The sequence below is a fragment of the Acomys minous genome (assembly GCF_964271855.1).
Source record: "Acomys minous genome assembly, chromosome: 9".
In the NCBI taxonomy this organism is placed as follows: domain Eukaryota; kingdom Metazoa; phylum Chordata; class Mammalia; order Rodentia; family Muridae; genus Acomys; species Acomys minous.
In genome coordinates, this window is record NC_140490.1 from 37,050,140 (window position 1) to 37,062,403 (window position 12,264).

The following is a 12,264-nucleotide window of genomic DNA, read 5'->3' on the forward strand; positions in this document are numbered from 1 at the left end:
TGGAGGATAGAGAACAACTGTGTGCCAGGGCACACACACACATGGAGGATAGAGAACAACTGTGTGCCAGGGCACACACACACATGGAGGATAGAGAACAACTGTGTGCCAGGGCACACACATGGAGGATAGAGAACAACTGTGTGCCAGGGCACACACACACATGGGGGATAGAGAACAACTGTGTGCCAGGGCACACACACACATGGAGGATAGAGAACAACTGTGTGCCAGGGCACACACATGGAGGATAGAGAACAACTGTGTGCCAGGGCACACACACACATGGAGGATAGAGAACAACTGTGTGCCAGGGCACACACACACATGGAGGATAGAGAACAACTGTGTGCCAGGGCACACACATGGAGGCTAGAGAACAACTGTGTGCCAGGGCACACACACACATGGAGGATAGAGAACAACTGTGTGCCAGGGCACACACATGGAGGCTAGAGAACAACTGTGTGCCAGGGCACACACACACATGGAGGCTAGAGAACAACTGTGTGCCAGGGCACACACACACATGGAGGCTAGAGAACAACTGTGTGCCAGGGCACACACACACATGGAGGACAGAGAACAACTGTGTGCCAGGGCACACACACACATGGAGGATAGAGAACAACTGTGTGCCAGGGCACACACACACATGGAGGACAGAGAACAACTGTGTGCCAGGGCACACACATGGAGGCTAGAGAACAACTGTGTGCCAGGGCACACACATGGAGGATAGAGAACAACTGTGTGTCAGGGCACACACACACATGGAGGATAGAGAACAACTGTGTGCCAGGGCACACACACACATGGAGGACAGAGAACAACTGTGTGCCAGGGCACACACACACATGGAAGATAGAGAACAACTGTGTGCCAGGGCACACACATGGAGGATAGAGAACAACTGTGTGCCAGGGCACACACACACATGGAGGATAGAGAACAACTGTGTGCCAGGGCACACACACACATGGAGGACAGAGAACAACTGTGTGCCAGGGCACACACACACATGGAGGATAGAGAACAACTGTGTGCCAGGGCACACACACACATGGAGGTTAGAGAACAACTGTGTGCCAGGGCACACACACACATGGAGGATAGAGAACAACTGTGTGCAGGGCACACACATGGAGGATAGAGAACAACTGTGTGCCAGGGCACACACACACATGGAGGATAGAGAACAAGTGTGTGCCAGGGCACACACACACATGGAGGATAGAGAACAAGTGTGTGCCAGGGCACACACACACATGGAGGATAGAGAACAACTGTGTGCCAGGGCACACACACACATGGAGGATAGAGAACAACTGTGTGCCAGGGCACACACACACTTGGAGGATAGAGAACAACTGTGTGCAGGGCACACACATGGAAGATAGAGAACAACTGTGTGCCAGGGCACACACACACATGGAGGATAGAGAACAAGTGTGTGCCAGGGCACACACACACATGGAGGATAGAGAACAACTGTGTGCCAGGGCACACACACACATGGGGGATAGAGAACAACTGTGTGCCAGGGCACACACACACATGGAGGATAGAGAACAACTGTGAGTCAGGGCACACACACACATGGAGGATAGAGAACAACTGTGAGTCAGGGCACACACACACATGGAGGATAGAGAACAACTGTGTGCCAGGGCACACACATGGAGGCTAGAGAACAACTGTGTGCCAGGGCACACACATGGAGCATAGAGAACAACTGTGTGCCAGGGCACACACACACATGGAGGACAGAGAACAACTGTGTGCCAGGGCACACACACACATGGAGGCTAGAGAACAACTGTGTGCCAGGGCACACACACACATGGAGGATAGAGAACAACTGTGTGCCAGGGCACACACATGGAGGATAGAGAACAACTGTGTGCCAGGGCACACACACACATGGAGGCTAGAGAACAACTGTGTGCCAGGGCACACACACACATGGAGGATAGAGAACAACTGTGTGCCAGGGCACACACACACATGGAGGATAGAGAACAACTGTGTGCAGGGCACACACATGGAGGATAGAGAACAACTGTGTGCCAGGGCACACACACACATGGAGGATAGAGAACAACTGTGTGCCAGGGCACACACACACATGGAGGATAGAGAACAACTGTGTGCCAGGGCACACACACACATGGAGGACAGAGAACAACTGTGTGCCAGGGCACACACACACATGGAGGCTAGAGAACAACTGTGTGCCAGGGCACACACACACATGGAGGATAGAGAACAACTGTGTGCCAGGGCACACACACACATGGAGGATAGAGAACAACTGTGTGCCAGGGCACACACATGGAGGATAGAGAACAACTGTGTGCCAGGGCACACACACACATGGAGGATAGAGAACAACTGTGTGCCAGGGCACACACACACATGGAGGATAGAGAACAACTGTGTGTCAGGGCACACACACACATGGAGGTTAGAGAACAACTGTGTGCCAGGGCGCACACACACATGGAGGATAGAGAACAACTGTGTGTCAGGGCACACACACACATGGAGGTTAGAGAACAACTGTGTGCCAGGGCGCACACACACATGGAGGATAGAGAACAACTGTGTGCCAGGGCACACACACACATGGAGGATAGAGAACAACTTTTGGGAGTCGGATCTCTCCTCCCACCATGCATCCTGGGGATAAAACTCATGGGGTCAGACTTCAGCATCACATGCTTTTCCCAGCCGAGCCGTCCCTCCAGCCCCTCTCTGGCCCGTCTGAAAATGAATCTTTTACATACATTACTGACAGTTTAGACTTCACTACAGCCCTCTCAACAGCTTTCCCAGAGTCATGCAATTAAAAAGAGCTAACGTTGGGGTTAAAACGTCAAGGTTTTATCCCAAATTTCTTATTTCTCTTTCTAGCTCACTCAAAAGCTTGCTTCACTCAAGGGCTATGAAAAGGCTGTTTCCCCGAGGCAGGCGAGGCTGGCTGAAGGCCAGGATGTGTTTGTTGTGCTTCCAATGCCCTTTAGCCACAGATTCAGTTTCAGTTACCAGCTATCAACTGCTGACTGAAAATATAAACGGGAAATTTCAGAAACAAACCATTCATAAGTGTAAATATAACAATAGCTGTGATAACATCTCTATTTCCCCTTTAGCTGTGATGTTCGTGTTGGGTTCAGATATATACATTTTTATCATATTGGGTAAGAATGCCCTGACCTCTGTTTAACTAGAAGTCTTCGTTAAAAATCGGATGCTATTTTCCAATATGCATCCTTGATGTTTTAGTTGCTCATTACAGATTTTTTTCCATAAAGCTATGAAGTTGTACAAATGCATTAATAAATTTTTTTACCCTTGAACTTTTATTTCTAGAATATAATTTTTAAAAAAGAACCACGGAAGGCACTTTCTCAGGTTCCAAATTTTAATCCTCATCTACAATGGGATCAAGACGTGTTAAACCAGCGTACCACAGAATTGTGCTGAAGACCTGGAGAGTGCCCAGACAGTGCGTGGAGGATGAACATCAGCGTTAACAGGAGCAGGTAGGAGACGGGCTTGAAAGTGAGGTCTGTGGTAACATGGAAATCAATTGTTTTCCTCACATGTTGCAGCTACATCAAACTAAAGAAGGAGCCATGTTCAAACGCCGCTTCAAATAAAAGCTATGCTCCCGTTTGAACGAAAACATCCAAATTCTCTGGACTTCGTGATTCCAGCCCATGGCTGGATGGGCTTAAGTGTGGTAGGTGCCCACTGCTGTGTCTGACTTGGTGTGTACTTGTGAGTAATTAACACCATTTCTCTGAGTCTCCATTGACTCACTTGTAAACAAAGAATCTACTGCAAAGGACTGTGGTTAATACTAAGTGAACCTGTGCAGCCAAAGCCCCGAGCCTCGGGGCCAGAACAGGTGTCACTGTCTTCCCGTTGATGTGGATGACCTGGAGGCAGAAATAGATTGAAAGTACTGAACAGCTCAGGAACGTGGAGTTCTCATGGTAATCCCGTGCACACGTGTAAATTCAAGTACCTAGACCTGCATAATTAAGGAGAAATGAAAAGCAGGCACAAAGCCTCTCTTCAGAGCAAGGGCAGAAATGGACGGTGCTGTCTGCTTAGCTAGAGAAAGGAAAATCTCTCTGGGGAAAGCTTTCCGTTCACTGTGGCTTTTTAAAATAACCACCGCGGCAAACACAGCTATTCTAGAAACACCCCCTACATCATTAGAAAGTGTCTGCAGCCACCCACACCAGTACCAGACTCCACAGACACTGGTAGTTAAGGCCCCCAGACAGAGACACTGACTTGCACCTGTTTGGTTAACTCTCTGTAAACGAATTATAAATCTGGGATTTGTTGTGGGTATTGTTTCCTTGGACACATAAATATGAAAAAGTTAACCCTCCAGGCTGACAAAGCGGGACCTGAAGTCTTCTAAACCTGAACAGGGCTTCACGCCCTCGAGTGGCGTTCTTAGAAAGCCGCTCACTCTTGAAAGAGAAAGGAACTGAGAGTGTGACAGGGCTGTCTGCAGTAAGGGGACCTCGCTGCTCACCGGTACAGAGGGTGTGGTAGCCTTAGAAGGCTAAGATTGCTTCGTGTGCTGTGAGTGTGTGTGTGTGCGTGCGTGCGTGTGTGTGTGTGTGTGTGTGTGTGTTAAACGAGAAATGTCTTTTTAAACCCACACACAAAATCTAAAACTGGGTGCCCACAGAGTAAAATGGAGCGAGCAAAAACAACCTCTTATCTAAATATGTCTCCAGATCAGCCCTGTCCAAGTTTCTCCATATCTACGCCCCGCCTCCCCACCCCTTCCCCGCCCCCTCCCCAACAACCTCACTTCCCGAGGTCATCTTTTGCGGTAGAAACTTTTCGCTGGAGGGCCTGGCTGCCCTGGGGCGCATGCTGCTCCAGCTGTTGCTACCTTCTGTTCTCCTGTTCTGACCTCATCTGGGCTGAGGCACTGGAGAGCCCCAGACTAAGCCCCACCGAGCTCGCTCCCGGCCACCTTAGACACGGAATCCAGCTGGGCCCTCACTCCATTCCGAATACGGGGTGCCCCGGAGGTGGAGAGAAAAACTTTAGTAGCTGTTTCAGTGTTCCACAGTAACCCAGCAGAAATGCGAAGCAAAGCTTTGACTAGGAGGGTGGCTGGGTGCAGTGGTTCACATGCCAAATCTTGAACCCTTTTGCCCGGGGTGCTCATTCCTCTGCGGGTGTCTAAGCATTTGCTGCGAGGGTTACTTTCTGGAAAGAAGAAGGCTTGGAGGCTGGCCTCGAATCCAGACATCCATCTGCTCTGCCTCCCAAGTGCTGGGGTTAAAGGTGTGTGCCACCACGCCAGGCTTTTGAGACAGAAACTTTTCCTCTAGAGAGACTGGATAGGACGAGGTGCTTGTGGCTCTGGCTCCTGCCGCTTCCTGCTGTCTTTTGCAAGTCTGACCTGGACACCTATTATCCTTGAATTCCATATGCAGCTTAAAAAGGAATCCTTTTTTTAAAGATTCCCACTGGCCTGGCATGGTGACACACACCTTTAATCCCAGCACTTGGGAGGCAGAGGCAGGCGGATCACTGTGAGTTCGAAGCCAACCTGGTCTACAAAGAGAGTCCAAGACAGCCAAGGCTACACAGCAAAACCCTGTCTCAAAAACAAAAATCAAAACAAAACAAAACAACAACAACAACAACAAATCCCCACTGTGTTCCACATAGACTAAGGATCTTATTTCACTCCTAACTATCCATACCTCGTGTTTTCTGGAATTTGCTTGGTACAAAAATGGGAGGGAGACATGAAAGGTGATGTCAGATGTCAGCGCAGCCTCCAGTAAGCCAGCAAACTCATCTTTGGTGAGGGAGGAAAAAAAAAAAAAAGACCCCATAGACATTGTAATCTGGGAGTAACTCTAAAGGATCCAAACAAGTCTTGGAGTCAGAGGAGGCCTGGGAGCTAGTGTTCTACCCTAACCAGCAAGTGGCAACACTCCATGTAAGCATCCTTCCCAGGCTACCCTCCACCCACATCCACAAGCCCCACCCGCACATCTACTCTGGGCGCTGCCTCTGGAAGCCCCTCCTTGGTCTTTTGTTTTGCTCCCTTCAGAATGTCATTGTGTCAGCTCTAACACAGCCACAGAAGCAGGAGGTGGAAACAACGGGTGCCAGGTTCAGGCGGCAGTGTGCACCATGAGCACAAAAAAACCTGCCCCCATCCCCCCACCCCCATCAGCTAACCTCTCTCAATGATGTGTAAGAGTAGGAAGCCTTACGGGTGCTCACAGTTAGGGGTGTCCAGGCTGTGGGTGGCCCTGAGGACGAGGGGAGCTGAGATCTGTGGCCCCTTCCTCTCTCTGGGTGGAAGGCAGCACTTCAAGTGGCCTCTAGGGACAGAAGGGGAACCCCCCCCTCCTCCACTGGGATTCTATTTAATGTTTATAAAAGTTGATGGGCTTCCTCTTAAATGGATGGCCTTATATGCCCACTGTTAGTCAACATTGATCTAAAAGAGGTGAACTATCTCTTTCAAAGAATATGTGTGTGTGTGTGTGTGTGTGTGTGTGTGTGTGTGTGTGTGTCTCACATACCAAGATGATTTGAGTTTAGCTAGTAAGAGTAACTAGAACTTAAAATTTTTATTTCAGTGATTTTTTTTCTTTCTTTCTTTCTTTCTTTTTTTTTTTTTTCTTTTTTGTTCTCTGTTATCTGGTTAGAAATTTGCATTCTTGTTGCAGTGGTAATCTTCAGTCTTTGAAGAGACAAACAATATTTATCTCCTGAGGAGCTGTGAGGGAAGCCTCTTTCCCTGAAATGAAGGAGAGATTTCTCACACACAAAGCTATGGCACCAGATCCCCAGCACAGACTTCTGAAGCACTTCCCACAAACTGCCCTTTGTGGGCCCCTTCATTCCTGCTTTCCCAACATCCCTTGCTGCTCACTCTGAACTGGTTTTTTTTCCCCTTAGTGAAGGTAGCTGTGTTAAAGCACAGTTTTAAAGTATCTACTCTTGTAGACTTTGCACTAAGTTTTGTTTTCTCAGATGTTGTCAATGTTTAATTCTCACTGTCTGAAATTCATCAGAACAGTGCTGAGTGACTCATTAGCTTCTGAAATTCCACAAAGCAGAAACTAGTAAAAAAAATTCCCTGCTAATCTATGCTTCTAAAAAAATAATAATAATAAGTTTTCCTCTAAGCTCACAAAAGGTTACATCCTAAGTCAGTTGCAAAGCAAGGGGATTGATCAAGTGTGTGAATGAAATGCGAAACTTAGGATGTTCTGCTTGGAAGAAAACCTCTCTCTCTCTCTCTCTCTCTCTCTCTCTCTCTCTCTCTCTCTCTCTGTGTGTGTGTGTGTGTGTGTGTGTGTGCTGTACCTTGCTGCTTTGGTTGGTAAGAGTCCAACCATACTTGAAATGAGGATTAGCCTAAAAGCCACAGTCCCCTGGGCAAGGACACCAAGGACAATGCTGTCTCCTCTCCTCCATGGTAAGAGCGCCCCGCCACCACCGCGGCCCACGGACTGACTCAAATCCCTCTTCCCTTCGCTTCATTCAAACAGAACATTTCTTCGGTACTTCAGCTGATGGGATGGCAAATAATTTTCCGACTAAAAGTTGAAGTGGATTGATTAGAAGCAATTTTTTCTGTTCTGCACAATAAAAAGACGAACCACATGGTCAACCAAGCCCATTTGCAGAGCAGTCTCTCCCTCTAATTGCTGCCAGGCTAATGCGGTAGAAGCGAGTCCCAGGAAGTAGAGAAATCCATTTGCCCGACCATGACATTTAAGTAGCAAACACAAGTAGTGGATTTTTCCATTATCCTCCGTTTCAGGCCTGCCGCGTTCCACCTGTGACCCTTCTGTGACGAGGGCAATGCACTTACAGACAATTTGGTAACTATAATCAAGGTCCACTTCAAAATGTTTGAGAGCAGACTAAAAACATTTTTTTTTAGAAAAGCATAATTAAGTCTATAACCAATTTCAGTAATTCATGGTAATGTATTGGAAAACCAAATCATTTCATAATGCTCTCAGAAATGCACGCCTTTCTTACCACAGGGAGAGAAGCAGGCAGCGCCATTTCTCTGTCACAATATGCTATTTATCACCAAGAGTCCCAGCCACGGGACTCTTGCTTTGTGAGAGACTTCTCCAACAAGAAACGCACAAATTCTCTGAAAACGCCATGAACCCCACTCTTGTGTTTTATACCAGAGGAAGAGCTATCTGAATAGGATCCATAAGGCACATGAGAGTGTCTCTGGGACAGTACACATCAAACTGACACTAAGGACTTCTAGAGCCGTGTTCTGCGTCTGGCCACTGTCCTCCCCAGTACAGGAGCAGGGTTGATGGCCCCTAAGTGTTTGTTGACTGACTAAAGGAAGGGCGTTTGCCAGGCCCTAGGCTTGGATGGCTATAGAGGAGACCAGAGCAATGTGTTGAAGCTAATCAAAGTCAGTTTTGCTCCATATTGGGTCTCAAAGGGGTCACTGGGCCTCTAAAACAGAAATGGAGAAGGAGAAGTCAGGCTACTATCTGTGACTGACAAATTCTGTAATAATTCGTCAAGTGCTGCTTTGAAGCCCAAGCCTCCCCTCCTGTGCTGAATTCAGAGGCCACTGCACAGTATCAGCCACGGCTACACCACCTTCAGCTCAGGCACATTGTGCGGAACTACAGGAGTAGAACATTGTCCTTGGAGAATGTGTGTTTTGAACACTAAACATTTTACCCCTTTTATTTGTTGTTTACTCAAATTGCTTCAGGAAAAAAAAAAGAGATATCTGTTAAGAGTCTTCTAGGGCATAAATTTAATAGCCAGATAAAGCTATCAGGCTCAAGGGTGAGGAAAATGCCAACCTGGTTTCCTTGTTATTATTATTTATTTTATGTCAGTCTGCATGCTCGCCTGGGTACATGTGTGGAGGGCAGCGGACAGCTTGCAGGTGGCAGTCCTCTTCTCTCTGCCATGGGAGCTTTTGGGATCTAACTCGCATTGCTGGACTTGGTGTTGGGTACCTTTCCCTCCCGAGCCATCCTGTGGCCCCGCCTTGCTCCCTAATGATAGCAGTCCACCTCAATGAACGCAGCCAACTGCATTCTTAATACTTTAACAAATACATTTCATAAGGCAAACAAGTGTGCTTCTCTTGACAGAGCAGTGGTTTGAGCTGACACGATGCAGTTACTGTGCACTGTTCCTGAAAAAAAAATGGCTTTTTCAAGGCAGGGTTTCTCTGTGTAGCCTTGTCTGTCCTGGAACTCACTCCATAGACCAGGCTGGCCTCGAACTCGGAGATCAGTCTGCCTCTGCCTCTCCAGTGCTGGAACTAAAGGTGTGTGCCGCCACCACCAAGCTGCAAAATTATTTTTACAAGTCAGGGAAGATTACAAGTTAGGAAGATTCATATTACTATGAGTGCATATTTTTCTTCCCACTTTAGTCCCAGAATTCAGGAGGCAGAAGCAGGCAGATCTCTGTGACTCTGAGGCCAGCCCAGTCTACATTGCAAATTCCAGACCAGCTGGGGCTATATGTGAGACCTTGATTCAATAAAAAATAAAATTTATTTTTACTCAAATGATATAACTATTAAAAACTTCATCAATTAAAAAAAATGTGGAACACACACACCGGAATTCGATTCAATAATAGAAAATGAGCCCTGTTGTTTGTACCAACCTGGATGGAACCCAGGTCAGCTACGGAAAGGTAACTACTGAGTGACGTCACTCACACATAGAGCCTGAAAAGCCTGTCCTCATGGCAGCCGAAGGGAGGCTGTGGAGAAGCTGACACACAGGGACTAAGACTTCAATGCACTGTGGTAACGGAGGGTAACCACAGATGTGATAATGTACTGAGCATTTCAAGTACCTGAAAAACAGACTCTGAAAGTCCTCCTCATAAAGACATGCTAACTATTTAAGGAGATCGGTGTTTGTACCCTGATTTAAGGACCCCACGGCATATGCATGTATCAAGAGGACCACCTTCCCTGTGGATATGTACGCTTTTGTGTTCATGTATGAGTTAGAAGATAAATTTCATTTAATGTTTAAAAGAAGGGACCAGAGAGAGGGCTCAGGAGGAAAGTACCTGTTGAGCACAGGGACCTGAGCTCAGATCTCTAACACCACATAAAGGCCAGATGCAGCATGGGTCTGCAACACCAGTAGGGTGTTGTGGGGAAACAGGCTGATCCCTGGGGCTTGGGGCCAGCTTGCCTAGCCAGTTAGTGAACTCTGAGTTCAGTAAAAGACTCTGTCTAAAGAAATAAGTAAATACATAAGATGAACCTTCACTGAGAAAGACACCCAAGATCGACCTTGGGCCTCCAGAAGCACACACAAACACTCACTCACACAATATAAAAGTTTTTTTAAAAAATTGGATTCTAGGAAGCATTGCTCCTGGCTGCCTGTGGTTGTTGACCTTTGCCTGTGGCTAAGTTAAAGCTACAGCAGAGTAAAGGCAGGTGGGAAGCAATAGCATAAAAGAATTTGTATTGAGGAGTTTTCCTCTGAGAACACAAACTGAGGTGTGCCAAAGGTCACAGATGGGGTCAAAGAACACAACGAACTTGGAGGGTCAGAGCCTGGAGTGCCTGCTGAATTCAGGGTATTGAACCGGACACTCCAGAGAAAGCCAGCCCACAGAGGGAGTACTCCTACCTGAGGGCTGAAGGGTGGAGACAGTGGCCTGAAGACCTTGCAGGGAGAATTACCGGAGGAGTCCTTTAACAGAGGGAGAAGACAAGAAACGCCTCTACGGGGCTGGAGGAATGGCTCGATGGTTAAGGGCTGCTCTTCCGAGGACTCGAGTTCGGTTCCCAGCACCTGTAGTGTGGCTCACAGCATCTGTAAACCCTAGTCCCAGGGAATCAGATGCTCTCTTCTGGCATCCTCCAGACACTGCGTGCATAGACAAACAAAACAGGTGAACCATCCCAACACATAAAATACAAATGAGAGAGCTGGGGGGCGGGGAAGGAGCGTGTTTTGTAATCTAGGGAAATATTAGAATACAAGTACAAACTAAGAGCAATTAATAAAATAAGTCATAGTGTAAATTCTAATGCCAAATGATTTGCAATTATTCACTTGCTGTGTGCCTCCTCTGTTGTAGAAGTTTTGGTTTCTTTAGAAGCTCCGCTATGTAAACATGCTTTTGTTTTAATCCCTGGTGTGGGATATGGGGGCTGCTCCAGTTTGTCCACAGCTGGTAACTGCCTCCTGAGAGGGCGTGTGATCTTTGTCAGCAGGAGACTGCCTCTTTCAGGAGCATGGGTTTTGCCAGCCAGAAGACTCTGAGAGGATATAAATACGAAAAGTCTAGAAAGAGAGTGGAAGGAAGGAGGGCAGCAAGAAGCAGCCTTGGGTAGACTATTGTTGGTAGACAGCTGCTGCTGTGTTTGCTGTTACTGGCTGGGTTGCCTGACAATGAAGATTGGTATTGACCCCCAAAGAACCCCAAAACCATAAACAGCAGGAAGTAGCTAAAGAAAAGTACGCCCCTTCTTCCCACTAACCTTCTCTCCTACCTGGTGTTGGGGTATTGGAGGTATTGGGGTAGGGAAGGGAAGAAGAGATATACAAAATCAAAATAAAAATAGATTTTTAAAGTATGCATACACTCTTCCATAGAAAGTGGAGAAATGGCTGCATTGAGGGCCCTACAGACCTTTGAAGACTGAATGAGTATATCGCCCCTTCAAATGAGATCAACCCTTATCCTCTGAAGAGAAAAAAATCATGCCACCTGAAACACCCATAGTTCATCAAAATGGGTTGTTCTCACTGGGAAGCTACTAAATGGGATTAGTTCTGATTCTATTAAATGCAACTTCCCCCCCCCCCCCAGTAAGGTGATATACAACTGGAGCCTTGGAGGGAAAGTAAGTGTTACAAAGGAAAATGTAGAGACAGGAAAGCCCAGATTATAGAAGAAAAAAAGAAAGAGTGACAGGAGATAAACGAGAGGGAGAGGAAGGCTAGAGGGCACATAGGTCAATGGTGCCTCAGAGTCCACAGAAGCCTGGCTTGTAGGAGCGCCAAGCTATTTGCCAAGCTTCCTCTGACAGCTGGCTGTACCTGACTCCTGGATGTGAAGCCACAGCCTCGCCAAGTAAGCCCCGCAGTTCCAGACCCCGGGAGGCCCTTGGCACCTCTGTGTTAATCAGCAATGAAAATCGAAAGCATATTGTTACTGGTAAGACACTGTTATTCCTATCCTCTTTGAACTCTG